The sequence below is a fragment of the Eumetopias jubatus genome, unplaced genomic scaffold (assembly GCF_037043125.1).
Source record: "Eumetopias jubatus isolate StellerSeaLion01/CBP00866 unplaced genomic scaffold, mEumJub1_p1.0 scaffold_1, whole genome shotgun sequence".
Classification (NCBI taxonomy): Eukaryota; Metazoa; Chordata; class Mammalia; order Carnivora; family Otariidae; genus Eumetopias; species Eumetopias jubatus.
Window position 1 is genome coordinate 149,771,919 of NW_028274807.1, and position 24,379 is coordinate 149,796,297.

The following is a 24,379-nucleotide window of genomic DNA, read 5'->3' on the forward strand; positions in this document are numbered from 1 at the left end:
CAGAATGGCCATTGGTCCCGCACACCCTCTGGTCTCTGTCCTGCTTGCAGAGAAGACAGTGCCATGGGGCACGTGCTACGCCGGTCAGCCAAGCACAGACAGAGGTGCTGCTCCTCACACGTGAGTGGTGCAGAGAATCCCAGGCAGCACCCCGTCCCCAACAGCCTCTCCTCAGGCAAGTCACTGAGCCACTCCGAAGGGAAACTGTTAGCTGGGAAATAAAGGCCCTGTGCCGGCCACCTCCAGAGGGTGCAAGAAAGGGATAAAGTCACACGTGAGAAAGGACGACGATGGCTCTCTCGGCTCCCTCGGCTCTCTCAGGGCTCTAGTTCACAGAGGTTCATGGAAGCTCACAGAGGCCGAGGGTCATGGAGGCAAACCCACGGCTGGTGGAGCCAGGCCCGCAGAGCTAAGAAATGCAGAGGGGAGCAAGGCACATGGGGGTTGGGGCAGGGAAGAGACTAGAACTGGGCTGCACTATTAGGTCCCCTTAAACCTAAGTGAGCTAATCAGGCCAAAACACTCGCCCCTGTCCATAGGGCAAGGGGAAGGCATCCACACTAAATCCCTAGTGACTGAATGCACCACAGTGCAGGGGTGAAAGGGACGGGCGGTCTTGAACCAGGCGCTGGTCTTCCCTCCCAAAAGGTCACTTGTTGAAAATACCACTCTTTATGAGGACATCTCCAAATCGAAAATGCCACCTGTGCCTGGCCCTCGACCATCCACAGACCCAAGTGAGGAAGAGCCCGGGCCTCCCACACACCTCCTGCCAGGGCACTGCACAGGGCCTGTCTCCCCTTCCACTCCGATGTTAAAGCACCAGGGCAGATGTTCACTCCATAACTCCCCACCCTCTTAAATGAGCTGTGGAAACACAGCTGCTCTGAGGGGGAGCAAAGCTACAGAATAGCTCAAGCTGCCGATTAAATGGAGGAGAAGACTGCTTCCTTCCTGAGCAGTCCCAGAAGCTCACACGCCTGCTTGCGGCAGCAGACAAGTCAGCTCTGGAGAGAGCTGCCCCCACAGTGCTCAGCCTCACCGAGACCTGGCCCAGGCCAGGCAGTGCTCCAGCAGCTGGAGGGAAGGTCCGAGGAGCTCAATTCTGGCAGCCAGGTCAGTTTGGCCCCCAAGACAGGGTGCTGCAGCACATGCTCAAAGACCTCAAGCGGAGATGTGAATTCCTGTCTTTCATCCAGAAATTGTTTCTCACCACTTAGCTAAATCCTTTCTGTCCTACAGTAGGTTGAGGAAGACTGCCCACCAAAGGCAGCCACATACCCCTGGGACCTGTGAAATGTTACCTCAATGGCAAAGGAAGCTAGTATACTTGATTGCATTAGGGATCTAGAGATGGGGAGATTACCCTGGATTATTCAAATAGGCCCTGTATGTAATCATAAGGATGCCAAGAAGGTCACCGTGGTAAGTAGGAGACACGAGAAAAGAATAGGAGGCTGGAGTGAAGTGAGGAAGGGGTCATGAGCTCAAGAATGCAGGTGCCCCAGAAACCAGAGAAGGTCAGGAAACAGATTCTCTCCTAGAGCCTCCAGAAGGACACAGCTCTGCCAATACCCTGACTCTAAGCCAGCATTACTTGTTGAAAATACCACTCTTTATGAGGACGTCTCCAAATCGAAAATGCCACCTGTGCCTGGCCCTCGACCATCCACAGACCCAAGTGAGGAAGAGCCCGGGCCTCCCACACACCTCCTGCCAGGGTGCTGCACAGGGCCTGTCTCCCCCTCCACTCCAATGTTAAAGCACCAGGGCAGATGTTCACAGGTTGCGGAAACACAGCTGCTCTGAGGGGGAAGTCAGTGAAGCTGATTTGACTTCTGACCTCTAGAACTAGCAGGGAATATGAGTGTTATTTAAGCCTCTAGCAGAGCCTGAGAGAAGCAATCACCCTCAGGGCTTCCATAACTCCCCACCCTCTTAAATGAGCTTTCTGGGCCCTGCCTGCTTTTGCCAGCTCCCTTCTCCAACCATCCTGTGGGTTCCTTCACTGGGCTTACTCACTGAGGGGAATGCCCTGCAAACCAAACTTCCTTCTCTGTCTCTCCTGAGGCCCTGCCACACACAGCTACTGGAACCCAGGAGGGTCTTTGAGGGCAGAGGCTGATGGAGAGCCCATTACCCTGAAGAAGGGGAGCCCTGGCCCTCCTTCCATTTGGTCCCTGATGATCCTTCCTCCACTGCAGGCTCCCATCTGTTAACTAATTCTCTGAGTCCTGAAACTGCAGCCTCCCACCAATCCCTCAGCTTCTCCAGGACCTGGTTTTGGATTAGCAAATACCTGTTGTCATCAAATCCCTCTAGAAACAGTCCTCCACCCCTGCCCCACCTATTCCTATTCCGGGCTCTACCTCACACTTCACTTTTAAAATAAAGATGGATGTGAAAACATTATTCAGAGATTCTGTCCTAGCATGTCGTGTTAATTATTAACTTGAGGCAAAATTCCACAATTGTTTTTCCAGGGAAGGGAAAAGCTTTAAATTTAAATTCTACATTGAGGAAACTGTTCGGAATGTCCTCAGGTGAAGGGTCTTGTCTTGAAGCCGACTCTTTCAAACAGCAAGGGTCCTCTGATCATGAGACCCTAAGTGCAATTTCCCAAGGGTCCAGAGTCCATAGTAGAGTGCCTTCTATAGAAAACTATTGTTTCCAAACTTTAAAATATCAATGGATGACCATTTTTAAAAGGTAACTCATACAAGGACCCTAATATAAAATCCTGCAAGAGGAGATGAGCTGCTCTGTGTGTGGGGGGCGGGGGGAAGGGGGCAGGAAGAATCGCATCAGATCCTCTCAGCCCAAGGGGGATTTCCGAGCCACCTGAAAACCACTGATATTATACATAATCTATTTGTGTATTATGTATAGTCTTTTAAATAACAAATATCCCCATTGACACAAATCCTATTACAATAAAAGGTGCTCCTGCCACTCCCACAGTGCCCGTTAGGGCTCTCCTCTCACATTCTCTAGGCCCTGTTTCGCCTTCCAGCGGGAGCAGGAGGGAGGGAGCAGTACTTTCCTCCTGGTTCTGACTGGCTAACGGCAAGGCAACCGATCACATAGAATTCTTAATGTTTGTTGGGTGAACGACTCAAATTGTTTCCAAGCTCCAGGCACTGCCATTTATTTAAGATCCTACCTGATGCAAAAAGACAAACGAGAAACAACTTTACCATAACTGAAGAAGACAATTTCTTAGTGTCACCATAAAGCAATATATGTTTTGGTCTATTTGTTTGTGATCACATTCAAGCAAGAGAACATGGGATGGAGAACTAGTAGGAGACTGTGTGGATACAAAAACAGAATGCGATTGGCAGGACAGAATGAAGTTAGAATCTTCTAGAAATGGGAGCCCAGATGATATTCCAAGGGAGAGGTAGACCACATCAATAGGCTGGGGGGCTCCAAGAGTTACATTAAATGCAAGAAGGCTTGGGAACTATTCCACATGTGCCCCTAAAGGTAGTGAGCCAATCTGGGAGCAGGGGCACGGTGCTAAGAAGAGACCAGGCACATGGCACAGGGGGCCACAGGGACCCCCACCAGCCCAAGCAGACACAGGGATTTCCAAAGCTGGCAAGGCCTTGTCTTGATGAAGCAAGTGATAGGGGCAGGTCGTGCAGGGGTGGAAGGGGCTCTGACAAGTTAGCCTTTGAGGACTGTCCTGATACCAGGTGGATTTTTGAGTGCCTTACTAAAGGTACAGAGAAATGAAGTGACCTGCACAAAGTCAGAGGTGGTTAGAGGCAGACATATGACTTAGAGCACTAGGCCTGAGGTCTGTTCTCTTACTTAACAAAGCAAATACGCACGTGAAACTGTGTATACTGAGCATGTGTTCTTTCTGGAGTGCCCTCCTGTAGGTTTCTGGTTCCTCCCTGCTCCTGTCAGGAGGCTCCTGCTCACTTCATACACCTGCCAGGCCTTCTGCTAGCCTCTAGCCCTTTCTTACCTTTTAAGGCCCAGTTCCATGAAACTTTCTGAAATTCTTCCCAACAACTCCAACCCACATTTCTCTGCCTTAATTCCTACTATGCCTTTAGGTACTTGGCTCATGAAGCTCTCTTCTCAAATTTTTACTGTCAAACACAATAGCACTGAATTTTACACTTTGCTTATTCATGCCATATTCGCCACCATATCCCCACTGCCTGGACACTCAAATTAAGGTTGAATGAATCAAAGAATGAAGGCTTCATCATTTACAGTTTCTCCCTGGCTGAGGACAGGAACTGTCCAACACTTCCTTTAACACTCTTTTGAAAGTTATAAATAAAAATTTGATGACTAACATTGTGTACTAAATAGAAACATTTAATAGTAAAACTATATTTAGTACACTGTGATCTGGCATTTGCTGTAAGGCTACATTTTTAAAGTAGATGACATCAATCTAATAAAGTCTAAATTTATTCATCTATATTGTGATATAATTTAGGACAATTTATCAGCAGATAGTTTTCTAAATAATTACAATGAGAGTGTCTAACACTTTAGGGCAAAAGATGTGCCATAAATATTAAACAGGATATACAAACACTTTCTTACTTTTCATTTGTATATTAAACCAGAGTGGAAAATTCACTTTGCATGACTAAATTTATTCATACTCTGCTAAGTTCTATTTTAAAAGCTATAATAATTTAGTTGTGAAGATGTATCTTCTCTGCCATTGGATTGTGAGCTTTGAGGAGAGAAACTGAGTCCTTGTCTATCCTTCCTGCATTTGTTCTTCCCTGTACTGTGCCCCGACCTCCCCCAGACATAGGACCTTGGTGCTCAGTAAGTGTCTGCTGAACAAATGAATGAACACAAAAATGAATGTGTGCACTGCCCAGGCAAGTACATGTTCCATTCCTCTTAACTCCAAAGCAATGAACATCAGCACAGGGTCACTGGGAACCTCTCTTGACCTATGACACTAGAGAGATGTGATGAAGTGGGACAAAAATTATGGCATCTCAGTGGGTAGAAAGAAGCAGGACACCTAGATACAATCTAAACTTTGCCTGTGACTTGTGCACCTAGAACGCGGCACCTAGATGCTGCCTCTCTGGGCCTGTTTCCCTAACTGATCTCATTTAGCACCACCTACCTGCCCACGTGCCCACGTTCCTGTCAGGATAGTTGTGCAAAATAAACATTGTGGTTTCTGGGAAAGCACTTTGTACACTAGAAGGCAATGTATTTGTTTCTTCAGGTTCCCATATCAAAACCACTTATGCTGGGTGGCTTAAAACAACAGAAATTTACTGCTTTACAGTTCTGAAGGCTAGACGTCTGAAATCCAGGTATCAGCAGGGTCATATGCCCTCTTTAACTTGCAGGGAGAATCCTTTGCTTCTTCTAGCATCTGGTGTTTGTTTGCTGGCAACCCTTGGCTTTCCTTGGCTTATAGATGTACCACTCCAGTAGCTGCCTCTGTCTTCACGTGGCCATCTTCTGCCTGTGTGCCTCTTTCTCTGTGTATCTTCTCCGCTTCTTATAAGGACACAAGTCCATTGGATTAAGGGCCTACTCTGCTACAGTATGACCTCATCCTAACTAATTATATCTGCAATGACCCTATTTCCAAATAAGGTCACATTCTGAGGTAGTGGGGGTTAGGACTTCTCCCCATGTCTTTTTGTAGGACACAATTTAATCCACAGCATGCACCATGTGAATAAAAGTACCACATTTAAAAACCACTGAAATAATGTTAGACTAGGTAATTCAGACTAACCCTCCGGCTGAGAATGAAAAAAGCTTGGAAAAATATTTTAAAAATTCTGCTGGAAGTTATGGAGGATTATCAGGCAATGAAGAATAACAAAGCCAAGATTCAGAAGAAGAGAGAAATCCAGAGAGGCAAGCCTGGAATTTGGGGACACTTCCTCCAAGAGTGCCTATTCTGGAAGAGCTGGCTAAGAGGCTGAAAGGCTGAACAGTGCTTTGGACAGCCTGTGGAACTAGGGGATCTAAAATTAGAGTCCTATTCCCAAAGTGCTACACTCTGAGAGCAAAGGTGAACCACAAACAGACCGGTCCTCACAGATACAAAAGCCCTCTCAATCCCTGAAATTGGATGGCATTGATAACAGATCACTGGTGCTCCAGGTCCTGCCAGAAGCAAATATAAATTCTCTTGAAAGTAAGATAACATCACTGAAGGCCTCAAGTTATTTCCGTTAAATTTTCATCTATGATGTTTGGCACTCAAACCAAAATAACCAGGTATATGAGGATATGACAATATGAACAGATTCTGAGTAAAACAACAGGCAATAGAAACAGACTCACAGGGGCTAAAAATAAAAGTGCTCTCAGACACAGAATTTTTTTTTAAAACTATGCTTAATATGTTCAAAGATAAAATTGAAAAGTTTCACAGAGAACTAGAAACAAAATAAAAAACAAAAACATAGAGAAACCTTGGAATTTAAAAACAAAATAACTCACATTAAGAATTCAACAGATGTGGGGCCCCTGGGTGGTACAGTTGGTTGAGCCTCTGACTGTCGGTTTTGGCTGGGGTTATGATCTCAGGGTCCTGGGACTGCGCCCTGCATTGGGCTCCACGCTCATGCCCTCTCCCTTTGCCCCTCCCCCACTCATTTGTACTCTCTTTCTAAAACAAATAAATAAATCTTAAAAAAAAAAGAACATGAAATGCAAAAAGGTTACACGACATTAAAAAAAATAATTCAATAGGTGGGTTTAAGAGCAGCTTAAATATAGCTTGAAAAGAAAATTAGTGAACTAACTGATAGGTCCTAAGAAAATACCTAGTTTTGAAATTCAGAGAGATAAAAGGATAGAAAATAAGGATGAGAGAGTAAGAGATATAGGGGATGAAAAAGGAAGGAATCATAGATATGCAGTTACAGTCACATACAGGAAGGAAAGAACTGGGCAGAAGAAGTAACAGCCAAAAAATTTTAATACTGAAAGAAGATATCAAGCACAGATCCAATATCTTAAATGGATAAACCCCACACAGGATGAATAAAAACAAAGCCATACCTAAGCACCTCACAGTAAACTGCTGTGCACCAAAGACAAAGTAAAAATCTTAAAAGCAGCCAGTGGGAAAAAAGACAGATAATCATCAAGGGACTTAAATAAGATGGACAGTTGATTTCTTAATGAAAATACTAAACACCAAAAGGCACTGGAATATTGTCAAAGTACTAAAAGAAAATATCCAAATGTTTAAAGAACAATTAACACCAATTTTGAATAAACTCTTAAGGAAGAAATAAGACATATCTTACACAAATTCTCCCAGAGAAGAAAAAGGATGGCACTTCCCAGTACATTTTATGAGACAGATTAAACCATAGTAGAGATATTACCAAAGGATAAAATTACATGCAATCCTTGTCAGGAGAACAGATGTAAAAAATCCTGAACAAAATATCAGAAAATGGATCCAGCAACATATAAAAATGATAATACATCACAAGCAACTGGGTTTAATGTAGGAATGCAATTCATCACATTAATAGGATAAAGGGGAAAAATACCATAGAGTCAGAAAAAAAATTTGATGAAGTTCAATATCCATTTATGATAAAATTCCTTGCAAACTGGGACTAGATAAGGACTTCCTGAATCTAATAAATGGTATTTATAAATAACTGTAGCACTCATCATACTTGGTAAAATGTTGAAAGCATCCTGCAGAGATCAAGGACAAGACTAGATGCCTGAATCACAGCCTCTATCCAACATCATACTGGAGAAAAAGGAGGTATAAGAAAGGGGGGAAACAGATTTTTTTGATTGTGTGCATAGAAAATCCAAAGGAATCTTCGGATAAATTTCTAGAATCAACAATTATTTGGGAGATATAAAGTCAGTCTGAAAATATCTCTTGTGTTTTTAACACAATAATAAATATTTATAAAAGGAAAAAGCATCTAAAGTTATAGTTTACACTAACACCCAAATATAAAATATCTAGGAATAAACTATGATATGCAAGATATGCAAGACCTGTACACAAAAAATTCTAAAATGTTATTTGGAAAAATTTTAGAGTTCATAAAAAATGGAGGGACATACCATGTTCATGGTTTTGAATATTCCATATTGTAAAGATGTCAATTCTCCCCTAGAGCCCAAGCAATCTTGGAGAAAACCACAGCAGTGTTTAGTTTGTTTGTTTGTTTTATGGAAACTGGAAACAGATAAACGGATTCTATGATTTAAGTGGAAATGCAAAGAGTCAGTAATAGACTTGCTCCACTGGATACTGAACTTACAGAGCAACAGTAACTAAGAAAACGTAATTCTGGCAAAAGAACAGATAAGTAGACTAATGCAATAGAAAAGCCCTGAAAACAGTTGCAGGCAGATAATATGTTCCCACACAGAGAGAACAATGTTGCTAGATTCTTGGAGCAACATCCTTACTCTCTGTAATCCTGGGCAAAGCTCATCCCCTGTCTGGACTTCAGTTTTTTCATCTCCAACATCTATAATCTGGACTGTGTCACAAAAATTCTGATTTGAAATAAAAACAGACAGATTAATAAGCATGTCCAGTTTGCAGTGTCTCACTTCCACCTGAAAGCAAGACAATCTTCCAGGAAACCACTCCTCCTCTGCATTCTGGGAAAAAGGAAAAAGCAGGGATTATGCCCTCTGTTCTGCCACCTACAGATTTTAGTCCTAACTATTCCAGGCAGTCTGAGTATAAAGGGCATAGCATGCTGAGGCTTATACTGTTTGCTCATTTAAGAGGCATACTAGGTAGTGGATAAATCAAGTAGACCTTGCTTTTAAAAATACTACTTTTCATTTACATGTCTATCAAGTTTCTAATCAAACTATTTAAGCTCTTTGAGTATCAGTTATCTTTATCTGTGAAAGGACAGTTACTGTGAAGGTTAAATTGAATAATGCTTATAAAGCATTTAGGAGAGTGTCATCAGCACATAGGAAGCATTTAAAAAGTAGAAGCCAAAGTGAAATAAGCCAGACAGAGAAAGACAAACACCTTGTGATTTCACTTAAATGTGGAATCTTTAAAAAATAAAACAAATGAACAGATAACAACAACAAAAGAAACAGACTCATAAATAGAGAACAGACTGAAAGGTGCCAGGGGGGAGGGGCAGTGGGAGGACGGGTGAAATAGGTGAAGGAGATTAAGAGGTACAAACTTAGTTATAAAATAAATAAGTCATGGAGACAAAAAGTACAGCATAGGGAATATAATACTATAATAACTGTACGGTATGGATATTGATTACACTTATCGTGGTGAGGACCGAGTGATGTACAGAATTGTCATATCATTATGTTGTATACCTGAAGCAAATATGTCAATTATATCTCAATTAACAATAAAATAAACAAATAAAATAACATGTGGAAGCTATTATTGAAAATATACCAGGGCTGGGTGTTAGGGCTATGGTGACGATGAAGACAGAATACCAGAAATAACAAAGCAGACTTGTGAGGGTTTATCACATAGTGCCTAACGTGTGGTTAAAGTTTATGAAATATCTGTGGAATGGGAAGGTTACTCATTTCACAAATCCTACAAGTAGTTAAGGTCCCTTGTTTATAATGTCAGACTCCCTTTGAAATGATATCCGGATTCTGCCCTTCCATTATTACTGAAGCCTGGGCTGACCACACATACACACACACACCCAAGACCTGGCCTCAGCTAACATCCTTTCCCTTTTTCCCACCCTAAACGCATGGGGACCGTTCTGCCTCTTGTGGTCACCTGGTGCCTGGGTAGCTTGCAGCCTGGCTACCCTATTCCAGAACTTAGAGGCCTAAAAACAACGGCCTGGAAGGAAGGAGTGGTCAGGGTTGACTGCAGAAGGAACTGGCCTCCCCTCCTCCAGGGGGAGCCACAGCACTCTCCATCTTTCCCTGCTAGGACAGCCATATCACTTACAGACTTCCACCCCACCCCTCAAGACACCATAAATCAAGGTGCTTTAAAAGTTACAAATGAATATGGTAAACTGTAATTAACTAAAGAGGTTTTCCTATTGACAGTTTTTGACTTGTAAGCATATTAGGGTCCTGCTCCTCCCTCTCTCTATAGAGAGGGTTATACCGGCCACCCAGGCGTTTGGACAGTTTCCTGATTCTTGCTGCTACCTCTCCTCTTGCCCTTCCTAGTAAGAGAATCTGAAAACTGTTTTGGAAATCCACTAAAATGTTAAAGAAAATTTCTTTGCCTGCAAAAAAATCCCTATTATTTGCCAAAGAGTCTTCTTGTTGAGTGTTCAGTGGAACAAGAAGCAGGTAATCTGCACCCCTGATAAAGACTGTTATTCCTTCATTCCTCAGCCCGCTCTGTTCCCGATACACAGCTCTACTTGCCTCTCATATCTCACTGGCCCGTCTCTGAATTCTCTTCCAGTTCTTGCTGAGTAACAAAAAGGAAGTCATCACTCTGCAGCCTCGACTCAGTTCTGAAGTTCTGAATGCACTGAAAATTGTTACCAAAAGGGATCTCCCCAAGTCTGTGAAACCCAAAAGGTACTATACTCTTAGTATTTAGTCACGTCAGCAAAGCACACTGTGGAAAAGTGAATGTGGCAGCCGCCATAACCACATCTAGGGCTCACTCTTTGCTTCGATTTCCTGAGTACAGCAATAAACCAAGTCAGCCCATAATAAACTTGTTTTGAAAGAAGCGAGGGAGTAAGTGATTTAAATTACCTACATGCTCACTGTAGGCTCTGTGTCTGTCCCAGCACCCATGAAAGACACAGGACAAAATCACCACCGAACAAAGCCCTATTTATTTACAGTCATAAAGCAGGGCAGAGGCCAGGACTTTGCACACAGGTCAGGGGCCTCGACCTTGGAACCAGTGGAGCTTGAGAAGAGCTATACCCCACCGTCTCACCTCCCCCAGACATCACAGCCCACATTCACATGTGCTGAGCTCACACCTCTCACATGGGCCCCTGGCCCCCACCCTATGCAACGCAGTAATTCAGTCTCTATGTACTTGTCTGGGACAAAGGGACATCTGTTCCAGCAGCAAGCAAAATTTTTCCATGGGAATATAGCCCTAAATTTTAAAAATCAAAGCCAATAAAAATAAAATATTCATTATATTCTACGGCTAATTTTTAAGGAATATATCTGCTATACTCTTGATGCACGTTCTTTGCAAATTCTATCTACTTCAAATAACTGGGAAATTTCATCAAATTACCTTTACACTGAACTTCCAGATCTCTAAAGAGAAGAATGCAGTCCAACCTCTGAGAGCCAGAGACTCAAAGGGAATTTTAGCAAGTAAAATCTTAGGACCTTATGCAAACTGTTGTACGGTCACTCTATGTGGCCTAGAACTGTGCTAATACTTTATTCACACTACTTCGTTTAATCTTCACAGCAACCCTATTAAGTAGTTACTGTTATTCTCCCATTTTAGAGATGGGGACACTGAAGCACAGAGAGGGTAAGTCACTCACTCAAAGTCACATAGCTAATAAGTGGGGCTGGGATTTGAATCCTGTTCATGACTTAACCCTCTTCCCAGCATATGAAGAGAATGGGAATGTGTGGTACATTCACTTTGTAGGAAATTGAAGTTTAATGTTTAATCAGCATATGTTTGAAATCCATTGGCCTTAGTTCCCGGGTACCATAGTCCTGAATTCCAAGCAATGGTGACTTGCCGTTCCTTCCTCATTTCCTCCCCGCACATGGGACTTGGGGTCAAGCCCTGCTCAAGGTCACATGGCCCCATGATGGCAGTCAGAGAGCCTCTGGGGGGGAAGGGCCAGGCTTTCCCACTGCAGGAGGAGTTAGAGCACTCAGGTTACGCGTCCAGGACTATTCCTTTCCCTCCTGCCACTGACTGAAGAGAACACCGCTACACCAGGACAAACAGGAAGCTGGTAACCAGATATGCCAGAACAACAAGCCCACTGTTCAGAGCCACTGGTGAGGAGCACAGCCACTGCCCTGCGTCCCTGGGCCTCCTGCCTGGAAGGAAACAGGAGGCCCCGGGGCAGGGTTGGGCACTGCAGCTAGTTCTTCCTAACCTGCCACTCAGCTGCCCGCAGCAGCCCGCTCAGCCCTAGGATCTGGAAGGCAAGGAGGGAGAAAGGATCCCTGTTTATTGGGTACCCACCACGCCAGCATTTGTTCACGACCCCTGCCAGTCCCACCGGTAGAAGGTGGGTCATAGCTTCCATGGCATAAACGAACACAGGGAGGCTCAGAGAGCTTGAGTGATCTGCCCAGCCAGGACATCACAGTCAGGGACTGGAACCTGGTTTTGTCTGACTACAAAGCCCTCGATTCAGTGTACTTTTCATTATGCCATGCTGTAAAATTTCTTTCTCAAATTTAACCAACAGTATTTTGATTTTTATTTGGCTTAACAAAATAAAACAAAAAACACCAATGAATCAGTATCAGTTTCTTTAAGGAAAAACACTTTATGTAAAAATTTTTAAACATTTTAAAGGGAAAATATAAAACAGTTGCAGAATTACGACAAAAACTAAACATTGGGTAAAGGCTGCGTACAAACTGAAAAGTCCGAGACCACCTGAATAGTAACATAAACAGAAATACTAATCTCAAACTCGGAAAAATTTTAACCTCTTTATTAATCAAAGAAACGCAAAAATAAAATCAATGCATGTGAGCTATTGAATTGGCAATTAAGAACTTTTAACCGTGTTGCTACAAGAACGTACTACTGTTGTTAAGTGTAAATTGCTACTATCCTTTTGGAAAGCAATTTAGTCATCTGTACCAAGAGTACAGATGCTTTTTGTACACTCCTTCACCCGGTAATTCCATTTCCTGAGTCTATCCTAAGGGACTAATTTAAAATATGAAGAGGTTCATGCAGCATTTTCTGCGTTACTTATATGTGGGGGGGGGTAAGTGGAAAGCAGCTTAAATGTCATTCTAATAAGTGTTGGTATAATCAGTCAATAAAGTATTACACAGCCATTAAAAATGAGGGTGACAGAGCCTATGTAGCAAAATGGAAAAATACTGTTAAATGCAACATTAAGGAAAGATAACTTGGGTAAGGATGTAAAATGTAATTTGCATAAAACGAGAATACGTAGACATGGGATATCACTTTTGCAAAAAACAAAACAAAACTACCTGTAAGAGACTAAAAGTAAATACATCAAAAAGAGAAAAGAGGGTGTACTGCTCAAAATACTTTATGAAGGCTCTTCTGATAAGTTTACATGCATTTCCATATCTTCCACTTTCCCTTAGGCATTTTTTTTTTTTTAATAAAAGAGAACCATACTTGGAATAGTCTTGCCTGCTGCGATGGACATTGGTCCACTTGGCAGGCACTACGAGGTGGTGAGTTTCCAGAAGTGAGCCTGAGGGGCGGCTCACAGCATCCTTTCCTTCGTGTGGTTTCTACACAGCTCTTGTGCTGTTTGTGTTCTGACCCTACAAAGGTTACTTTTGTTCCACGAACCACTGTGGTTCAGGGGCTACACTGAGGGCTATGGGGGAAGACCATTCAAACCTAACAGTAAAACCCTTTTTAGGTTTCTTTTAAAACTTAAAAGAAAAAGAAAAACTGAGGACTGACTTTCTGTTTGTTTTGTACGTCAGGAGCAGAGGGCTGCATTTACCATATGCAAGAGTTCCTGATTAACACTGGCTAGGCAAAAGCCCTGTATTTATGTACATACGCACTGTTTTTCCTTTTATGCCTACAGCCCGTTTCCATTCCCCTCATCCCACAGAGAAATTTCCTAATGTGCCTGAGCTGTATCCTTATGTCCTCAACAGTGCTTACAAAATGTGCAACGGGTGTTTCTGTGTACCTATTTTTAACTTATGGAAATATTAGTTTGTGCATCTCATTCTTTTTTCCACTAAGTACTATGCTCTCGCCATTCGCACACATCGCTCTGTGCATGGTACTGAGCTGCTGGGCAATAAATACAGTGAGGTGTGTATCCACGAGGGCACTGAAAGCCATGGACTCCCAGCCTGTCATCTCTTTATCCCCTTCCTCCTTCCCCAGCTCTGCTACTTGTCTACACATATGGCCTGTATGCATATGGCCTAACATAATATCGACAGTACCAAGTGAATATGACAATTCTTTAAGCCCCTTTATAACTTTTTAAAGAAAAAAAAATTGCACTTGACATATGTAGTCTACAAGCATGTATTTTTCTTGTATTCCAAGCAGTCTCTGTGATAACTTTGATAATTAAAGACGTATAAATAAATTATACTCAATTCCTTTATCCTCTCTTAGAACTATCTTGAAGCAGCTGCTTTTGGAAGGACCATAAGCGGTCACCTAAGACTCTCAAGGCCGGGATCTGAATTCCAGAAATGTCAGAAAGCTTCTGTTGCTATTGATGACATGATTCTGTAATCTGATATCTCTGAGGTCACACTTTGATCCTGAAATTGACACTCGGGGAGCCACGCATGTCTCAGCAAGTGCACATAGCAGGACAGAGCGAATGGAGGCTGGTTTCTAGCTAGGACGGGAGCAGGGGTAATGTCCCCACTGGGCTCTGTGCCCTGACTGTGACCCCTACCACGATAAAAGCTGTTTATGACTACAATCCTCTTTAGTCCTGAACTTGATGTTCATTAAAGCAGTTTCCCACAGACTCCTTCCTTTGCACCTCCTAACAATCGTGTGCGGGCCAGGGTAGGCATTACCAACTCCAGGTTAGGAGGGAAGGTGCTGAGGCTCAGAAGGTCAAGTCACTTGCTCAAAGTCACAGAGGCAGCAAGGGGTAGGAGGGACAGTCTTGCCTTGGTTGGTGTGAGCTGCCCTTGGGGAAAGGTGGGGAAAGTCCCCGCTACCACAGTGGGAGAGCACACCCGTGTACTCTTTGGAAATCAGGGTTCTAACAGCCTATGCCTACCAAGGTGCGGGGGATTCTTATCCTAGTGACTGTGTTCTAGAGATCATGTTTCTACCAGTCCTTCCCTCCCCTGACCCCGGTGAACCATGAAGGGAGGCATGAGTGAAAAATGGGAGCCCCAAAGGGCCCACTCCTCCCCTGCTTGCAGGCATCTTTTTTTTGGAGCTGGAAAAGATCTTAGGAACCGTATCCGTCAGGGTTCTGGCAGGAAACAGATGGTACTCTCAAATTGGGTAATTTGAGGAGAGTTTAATAAAGGGGCCATTTATAAGGGGTGGGCAGGGACTAGGGGAACCACAGTGCAGTGTTTTGGGACTAGTAACAGTGCCACAGTTACATCCTTAGGACCAGAGGGGTGAGGGAGGAGAGGCTACTGGAACCTTGAGACAGAGTGCCCTGCGGAGAGGGCTGCCTGCCAGGAGCCCAGACACAAGAAGGAGCCAGGAGAATCAATACTTCGGGCCCACTCCTCCTTCACCCCCTGCCCCCCAATGTCCTGCTGGTTTTCCTTATAGGGTAAAGAACACAACAGGGGGCCAGGAAGTAAGGGAGCCCATTCACACAGTCCCTACTGGTCAGCTTCCAGGGCACAGGACAGGGTGGAGAAGGCTGGAGAGAGCATCTGGAGCATAAGAACAAACTGACCCAACCCTTTAACTTGAAAGGTACTGTAACTCCCAGGGAAAGTCCTGGCCTAGAAAATCAATGGATGAATTGCAGAGCTGGGCTGGAAACTCAATCCCTGGGTGCCCGTCCACACTCCTCTGCTCTCCATTTGACCCGAGGATTCCTCTTCCCGTAAGCATGGCTCAAACCTTAAAAACTAATAGGCCTTCAAATCAGCTGGAAACTATGCCTCATTTAGGGATTGTGTATTCCAAAGCTACCCCCTCACCCCTACATGGTTCAGTCTACACTACCCTGGCACTACTCCCCAAATGACTACTTTGTTCACACCTGTGTGCTACACCTTTGACACAGGAGTCAGGGTCCCCCAAATTTAAAGGGACCAGCTCAGAAGAAAATACCTTGCAGCAGGTACAGGCATGTAAACACAAATGGGAGAGCACATGTCTGTAGTTCTGTAGTGAAGCCCGGATGCGGCACAAGAGGGGAAGGAGGAAGTCCCTCCGTCCAACCTCCCAGTTCAGACAACCAGGCCCCCGACCTTCAGGGAACTGGCAGAGCACCCTCCCACTCTATTTACATACAGAAATAGCTGTGCATTGACCCATGAGCTGCCCAGGCCTGGAAAAGTCCTCCAGGATATTTTAAAAATCACATGTTCTTCCAAGCCTTTTAAAATTTGACTAGAGGAGTGGCTGGCTAAAAAAAGAGCAAATTATTGAGATCCTTTTTGGAGGCACTGAGCTACAAATTCAAAATAAAAGATCAAAATGTTATTTGACTCTCAATTTCCTTATATATTCTGTAAACCCTGCCCTCTTTATAAAATAAGACAGACTTCCCAATTCTTTGAATAAGAGACTTAGCTCAAGAAAACCATAAAAAGATTATCAATGATTAATCTCACACATATGTTAGCATGATACCTCTATATAAAATTAAAAACACCAGAGAACTCTTAAATTTGGCTTCCTAATTTTTATATTCATTCATTCCATCTCTCAATGTTTCCTGAGTATCTGTGTTTGCAGCTGTGGGCAGAAAAAAGTGTAGTGAGGCTCAGAGTGGCAAGTGGGGACCAAATCCCAAAAGAAGCTTCTCCCATCTTCCTCTGTCTCTTGTAGGCAGTGAGGAGGCACTGAGAGCTTCCAAACAGGAGTCATTAGACTGTATCATGCTTTGGCAAGTTATGCTAGAAATATATACAGGATGATGATGAGGATGAGACCCAGAGGGAGGAAGCCTCATTAGGAGGCTGTTGTGATATTGCAGTCAAGATGCAAGGATGGGCAGAAAAACCACTTTTCCAGATCAGAGAATGTGGATAAGGAAGTGGCAGATTTGGACCAGGTCTGCATGATGGAGCAGGGAGATGTGTCCTGGAATGTGGGAAGGAAGGGGACTCATGGCCAGACATGTTTTCTCCATGAAAAGGGGGCTGAGCAGAGAGCTGTGGGCTGAGTGCCCAGACGAGGGTGAGCTGTGCCCTTCCTTGTGCCTTGTCTCGGGGTCTGGGGTGGAGCACTGCTCTGGCCAGAGGCTGGAAGGGGACCTCTCACCCCTCACGGGCGCCCCCTGATCCCATCTCTGTTCCAGTGGGTCAGCACTAGGGTGAGCCTCAGCATAGCTCTTCACACTGTGAAGTTCTTTCTCGGTGTGGGTGAGATGAGTACCCCGGGTTTTCCACCTGCTGGTGTGGTCTCTAAAGCTTGAGAGCGTATGCCTCTCCTCCTCCCGGGTATCTAAAAAGGGGCCCAGTGAAGACTCTCCCCCAAAGGGAAGTAGTGCTAAACAGCTGAAAAAAGAGCCATGATCAGTGTGGCTCTGCTCAGCAATCTGGCTTTCCTCTCTGATTAAAACGAAAATTCACATAATCCAGTTCAGAGTTTTAGTCTGACAGGCAGCCAGCCCACGGAGCCAACTTTATTCCACAGAATTGTTCATGCTCAGAGGATTGACTGTACAGCTGTCTTGCCCTGGACAGGCAGAAGGAGAAGTCCAGGAGCCAGTGAGCGTGTGGTAGGGATCTGGTGGGGGAGGGGGTACCACCCAATTACTTTCTGCTTACACTGTGCCAGCTCACGCATGTGCCGCTTCTAGGAACCAGCTGCCCGGTGGCAGTGGCCGCGGGAAGCTGGCTGGCGGACCTGGCACCAGCCGGAAACAACTACATGGACTTGGCAGGCACTCTGCCCAGCAGTGGCGGCGCCCTGACCCGTCGCAGCTTCTCAGCAGAAGAGGACGGATGCAGGGTGGACAAGACAAAAGGGACAACGGGGCTTCTGTGCCCGGTTTGCAATGAAGCCGTTGCATGGCCTGCAGTGACAGGATCTGGTGGAGGTGTGGCACACCCTCTGCTGACTGTTTGCCTGGACAGCCTTGCACCAACAAGGGCATCCTTGCCCGGCTCTGGCATTCGACCCTCAGGGCCCAGATCTGCTCTCTATCTGCACCAGAAATCGCACAAATACCCTACAGCCACAGCCTCATTCATCCACCCTGCAGGCCCCTTCCCTGCTCACTGACCGCGGGCTCTCACGTTCCGGGCTGCCAGGCAACTCTCCCTCACTCCCTGCCCCTACCTCCAGGCAGCCTCACACCTCAGGGTTCAAAGCTGTTTTGCGGCAGCGGCAGCTGTAATAACAGCAACAAGGAGGCCTCTGGACTGAGTCACCGTTTCAAAGTATGTGCACACACATTCTCTCATTTGTCCTGATAACTGCCTCTCACCTCTGGGCAGCTTGGGATGGAGGGTGCAGCTAACAGCAGCTTCCGTTTCAAACAAGGTCCTCCTCAGGAATGCCAGCAATCTGACCAGCAGCCTTTTCCCCACACCTCCCCTCCCTCTCCTCAGAGAACCCACACTTTCCACTCTGCCCTGGTGTTAGTATGCCAGTGGCCCAGGCTGCTGCGTGGCTCTCCCACGGCCAGGTAACAGGAATCACCCCCCCGCCCCGCCCCACCACCACGCCAATCTCAAAGTCTTAAAACAAGCCAGGCATCCTTGCCTGGCTCTGGCAGGGCCCAGAGAAGCCCACCTGGGGTCTGTACCTCCCTTCCTGTTGCTCCACTTCAGGGAATCGGAGTTTTCTGGAACACAACTCCCATGCGTTCTCCCATGTTCCTTCAAGGTGCCTGGTGCCCCTGCCCCTACAGTTGTGCAGAGCTATGTGCCTGAGACTCTGATGTAATATATTGGAGAGGATCTGGGATCCACTGGCACCTGCCACAGCCACAGGTCTCTGTCGAGGAAAGAAGCCATGGTGTGTTTTGTGGCTAAAGGGTGACCACTGGGGTGGCCTGGTGTAAGACTCTGCCTGACCATGATGTTCCTCATGAGTGGTGACTGTTTGACCCAAGACATCATCTCTTTGGGGGGGTCTGACTGTGAGACACAGCAGTGGCAGCAGGGACAGCAGTTGGGGTGAGACAGTAAAGAGAGCACTAGAAGCAAGAGAAAGAAGGAGCCAAGAGTCCAGCTTTGCACGCCTGAAAGAATCCCAAGGGTAAGGAGCCCTGGATGCCCAGTTCTAAAGTGTTGGCTTGGCAGTAGGTACTGAGAGTTCCTGGTACATCCTGAATGATGAGGTGTTAACAAGCCTGCTGGGAAGTACAAAGACCCTGGGTGAATGGGGTGTGTGTAGCTGGGACTCAGACTTGAGTTTCCCCTTGTCCCTGAGGATATGCCCAAGGAGCTGACAAACTGGACACACCTCTTAGAGGCTGAAAAAGCCTGACTAGAATAGGAAGGAATTATTACCAGAGGAACAACTGAGCTTCCAAGATATTAAATGACTTGCTGGTATAGCCACTGATGTGTGAGTGTTTGGGTGAGCACCCATCAAACAATCCCTTGCCTCCCTTTCCAACAGAACCCTGATCCCTTTACGGATGGCAGTGTGTGCAGCTGAAACTTCTCCCACAGAGCCCTTTACACCTAGGTGGCCACATGATGGACTTCTGGCAATCAGACATAAGCTGAGCATTTCGGGGAAAAAGCTTTTGCTTTCCTGATCTAGGGATTGGCCCTGCTTTCTCCTCTACTTCTTCTTCCTGCCACAGATGAAGCAGCCATCTGCCACCATGAGGAGGAAAGCCACATGCCAGGGACAATATAGATAGGAAGGTAAGAGACTGAGTGTCTGATGACACTGTGTGAGCCCTGGACTGGCTCCTTCCAGAATTCTCATTGTGTCTGAGAAATAACTACTTACGTATTTAAGCCACTCTTGGTTGGGTTTTCTGAGTTTTGCAGCTGAATGCATTCCTGACCAATAAACCTGCCTAGTCACAGGGCTGCTGGTAAATGGCGGCGCTGGGCTCCAAGCACTGTCTGTTTAATTCCAGAGCCTGTCTTGCTTGTTTTCCACTGGGCAGCACTACTTCTCGCTCTCAGAACAAGGGGTCTACAGATTAAATAAGATGCTGTATGTAAAACACTTGACACATTATAGCAGATGCTCAATAAATATTAGCTAGTTATTACTATTATTATGAGGCCAAGTAGGCTCCAAGCCACTTCAAGCTCCTCTGTTTTAGTGTCTACGACCACAGTCAAGTGGGAACCCAGAAAAAGATATCATTCTTTCTGAGGAAAACAGAGTGAGGAAGGGTTAGGTCCTTGGGCCTACTGGGGCTACCGTCCAACGAGATGGACTCCCATTCCCAGAGCCTGCTTGTCCCCTGGGAAGGGCAGCACAGATACAGAGTGGCCCCTGCCATCATTAGTGGATCGGAAGATTCCCTCTCTGTTCCTTCAGTTTGGACCCAGCATCCACAGAAAGCCAGACAAAGACCATGACAAGGCTCAGTCAGGGGCATCAGGCACCCTGGCAAACTTACGCATTTCTCTTCCTTCCCCAGACACAGAAGTATGTCTCCTGAAACAAAGGATACTGCTGCTTTTACAACAGAACATTGGAAACAGTCTAAAAGTCTAATAGCAAGGTACTATTTTAAAAAGTGATGCTATGTCCACAGAAGAGAACAAATATTCGATATTCTCTAAGGGTTTTTATAATTTGGGAAAAACCCTCATGTGAAAAATAGCTGACATATTAAGCTATCCATGTGTTATATTTCCCATGATCCCCTTATGACATTATACATGCACATAAGAGAAATTCAAAAGGCAAGAAGAAAAATAAAAAAGCTAACAATGATTAACATCTTTAAGTTGTGTTATTATGCATATATTTTTGTATGTTTTCTATGATTTCTATAGTTTCTTTTATAACCACAAGAAAAATCCTTGTAAGTAAATTGAAGAAAGGGGAAAGTGTATCAGTGAGAAGTTGTGACATTGTTATTACTATTTGGACAGGATATCTGGCTTCAAAACATGCTGTTTGCTAACAGCAGACATTTCAGTGAAATATTTTTAAAATGGAATAGAGTCTCTGAGGTGGCACTCCTCATTTCCCAGCAAAAGAAAAACATTGCCCCCCTCCTTAATTGGGGCCTGGGTCTAGAGGCACAGCCCTTACCTCTCTGAAGCAGCTCTGATCTGAGACCCCTCTCACTAGGGATCCCTGAGAGAAGACCCTCCCTGTAAAAGACCATCTCTGCCAAGTTCACAGAGCACAGATATCTGAGACACCTGGAGAGGGGTGGCCTGGTGTTCTGATGAGGTTGGGACATGGTTTCTCTCCCTAGTAAGATGAAAAGTGAACAGATGCCAGGAGATGTGTTTTCTCTGAAGCTCAGGTCTGTGTAACTAGCATGCCGGAAGCATCAAGCTTGAGTCTTTGGAACTGGGGCTAAGCCAACCAGCAAACCACCACAGCCACGGCAAAATTACTATGGAAGTGCTCTGGGCTACCTTTCTTTCTGTTCTTCCTCCCAAGGAGTCTGGGTTTCCACACCACACAACTTTTTCAGCCTATCATTTCTTTCCTCACATCAAACACTTGGACCCAGTGGTCTGGAAGTAACAATATCTCCACTATCTTTCCTTCACACTTGACAGAGCAGGCGTCCACCTGGACCTGGATGCATAGAGATGGAAAGTTAATTTTTCATCAGCACCCAATGGTTCAATATATTGTATGGGACTTTTATCTTTGGGACCAAATATGAGAACACATCAGATATAATATTAAAACCATTAATAAAAACTCACGTGGTAAAAGATACTCTTTTCATCCAAAGAAATTGTGTTGTTCCACACAGTTTTAAGATTCCATTTCCTTGCACTCAGGAATTACCAGAATGCTATAAGCGTTCTGTGAAGAGTCTCATTTCAAGGTCAGATTATTCAGACTCATCTGTGACAGATGTAGAACTTCCAGATTCCCACAAATTGCTGTAAGTTTTCCCCTGTAACCCCATCTGGCTTAACATCACCATCAGTGATTTTTTCAGAATGTGAAAGTTCAACAGCTTGAAATGTTAAAACTCTGTAAAAAGCAGCATTATCACCCAGCAACAGCTCAGAGCTCTGACACTTGAATATGGGATTTGTATCTAACAGTACAATCCAGACTTGATGAAGAAAGAGTTGGCTAATAGAGTACAATAATATTGCAAGAGGAAATATTTACTCTGTTTGAGCAACAACTTTTTCAAGCGGCCATAAGATCACAGAATGTTGGAACTGGAAGGGCCTTGGAGATCCTCTAATCTAATTCCTTTCAAATCAAAGCCAGGGCCTGGGCACCCCTCCAAGGGAGCACATGATTGGAATAAAGCCTTACAGTGAGGAGGGGGTCGGGGCTCCCATCTGGGCTTCCCGCATTTCTAGGTACCACTAAATAACATTAATGGTAAAGCATCTGTCTCCCGGCCTTGTGCAAAGACACAATGTCTCCCTCCTATCTACTGAGTAAAATCCAAACCTGGTTAAGGCCCTAGTCTCACCATTCTACCTTTATTCCACACTCTCCAAACACCTGCACAGGCTCCTTTCTGTACCTGGGATACCATCTCCCCTGTTCAGGCCCTCTGTCCATTGGTATTCAATATATCCCCTCCTCCATGCAGCCTCCATGGTTCCTCCAACCTAAATATGCTCTCATTCTCCTGAACAACCACACCAGCTTATCCCTATCTCTATTAGAGAATGTACCATATTCTGCATTCTATTATTGGTATGTTTGTTTTACATCCTTCATCAGATTGCGAGTTCTCAGAGGAGAGGGAAAATGCTTGATTCATATTAATTAATTAGTTAATTATTCCATGGTTCTTGGCTTATTGGCAGCTCTTGAGAAACTCAGAACAAATGGTCCGTAATACATTTTTCTTGTCTATAAAGGCAGATCCAATAAAGGTTCAATTCACTGCACTGCAGTAATTCTGTGTACATGGAATTAGAAGCAAACTTCTTCCTCGCTCTTTCTCCCCAACATTTTGTTATGAAAAATTTCACATATACAACAAAGTGTGTTTAGGGCCACCTAGATTCTACCATTAACGTTTATTTGACTGTACTTACTTTATCACATATCTGTACACATATCCATTCTTGTATTCATTCATTAATCCATTTAATCTTTTTGATGTATTTCAAAGTAAACTACAGGTACCATTCTACTTCCTCTAAATAATTCAGAATGTGTATCATTAACTACGGTTCAATATTCATTCTTCTTCTCTTATAGTAAAATTTATATTCAATGAAGTGCCCAAATCTTAAATGTATATACACTGAGTTTACATAAGTATATACACCTGAGTTAAAAAAATCCCTACTCTGCCATAAGGAACCACTGTTTTGATTTCCACCCCCCCACCATAGATTAGTTTTGCCTACTCTAGAATTTCATATAAGTGGAATCAAATACTAAACACTTCTTTTTGTGGAAGGCATCTTTCAGTTTTTTAGTTTCATACATGTTGCATGTATTAGTAATTTTCTCCTTGATACTGCTAAGTAACATCCCATTATATATCACTGTTTCTGTATCCATTTTCCTACTAATAGGGACATATAGGCTTTATAAGTGTTTGTCAACACATATTTCAATTTCTCTTGTGTAAATAACTCTGAGTAAAATTGCTGAGTCACATAAGGATATATTTGTTTTATAAGAAATGCTAGAGGGGTGCCTGGGTGGCAGTTAAGTGTCCGACTCTTGATTTCAGGGTCATGAGTTCAAGCCCTGTTTGGGCTCTACACTGGGCATGGATGGAGCCTACTTAAAAAAAAAAAAAAGAAAGAAATGCTAGAGCTTTCCAAAATGGTTATATCATTTTACATTCCTACCAACACTGAGAACTCCAAATTGCTTGTGGGAAGGTTTTTGACACTGAATTAGAATTGTTTTAATAGACATAGGGTTATTGAGATTTTCTGTTTCATCAGGTGTCAGTTTTTTTTTTTAAATAGACTTATTTATTTATTTGCCAGAGGGAGAGAAAGAAAGCACAAAGCAGGGGGAGGGACAGAGGGAGAGGGAGAAACAGATTCGCTGCTAACTAGGGAGCCTGACGTGGGGCTTAATCCCAGGACCCTGGGATCATGACCTGAGCCGAAAGCAGATGCTTAACCAACTGAGCCACCCAGGTGCCCCCAGGTGTCAGTTTTGATAAGCTGTATTTTTCAAAGAATTTGTAGAATTCATCTAAGTTGTTTAATTTTTTTGGTATAAAGTTGTTCCTAATATTCCCTTATTAATTTTTTAATGTCTGTAGGATTGATAACACCTCTTTTATTCTGGTTCTTGGTGCTAAGTGCTCTCTGTATATCTAATCAATTTTATTAATCTTTTAAAAGACAAAGCATTTGGATTTATGGTTTTTCTCTACTTTTTGTCTATTTTCCAGTTTACTGATTTATGCTCTTACCTTTTTTTCTTTCATAATTGAGTCTTTATTGGTTGTTCTAAGGATCAGTACAGACATTTCAATTT

The 24,379-nt window shown here is 44.1% G+C and overlaps 1 protein-coding gene across 2 annotated transcripts in view; it reads right to left on the minus strand.

Annotated features, from left to right (window-relative positions):
- Window positions 1–24,379, minus strand: part of CTDSPL (CTD small phosphatase like) — a 109,391-nt gene that overhangs the window by 49,619 nt on the left and 35,393 nt on the right. The window lies entirely within an intron of this gene.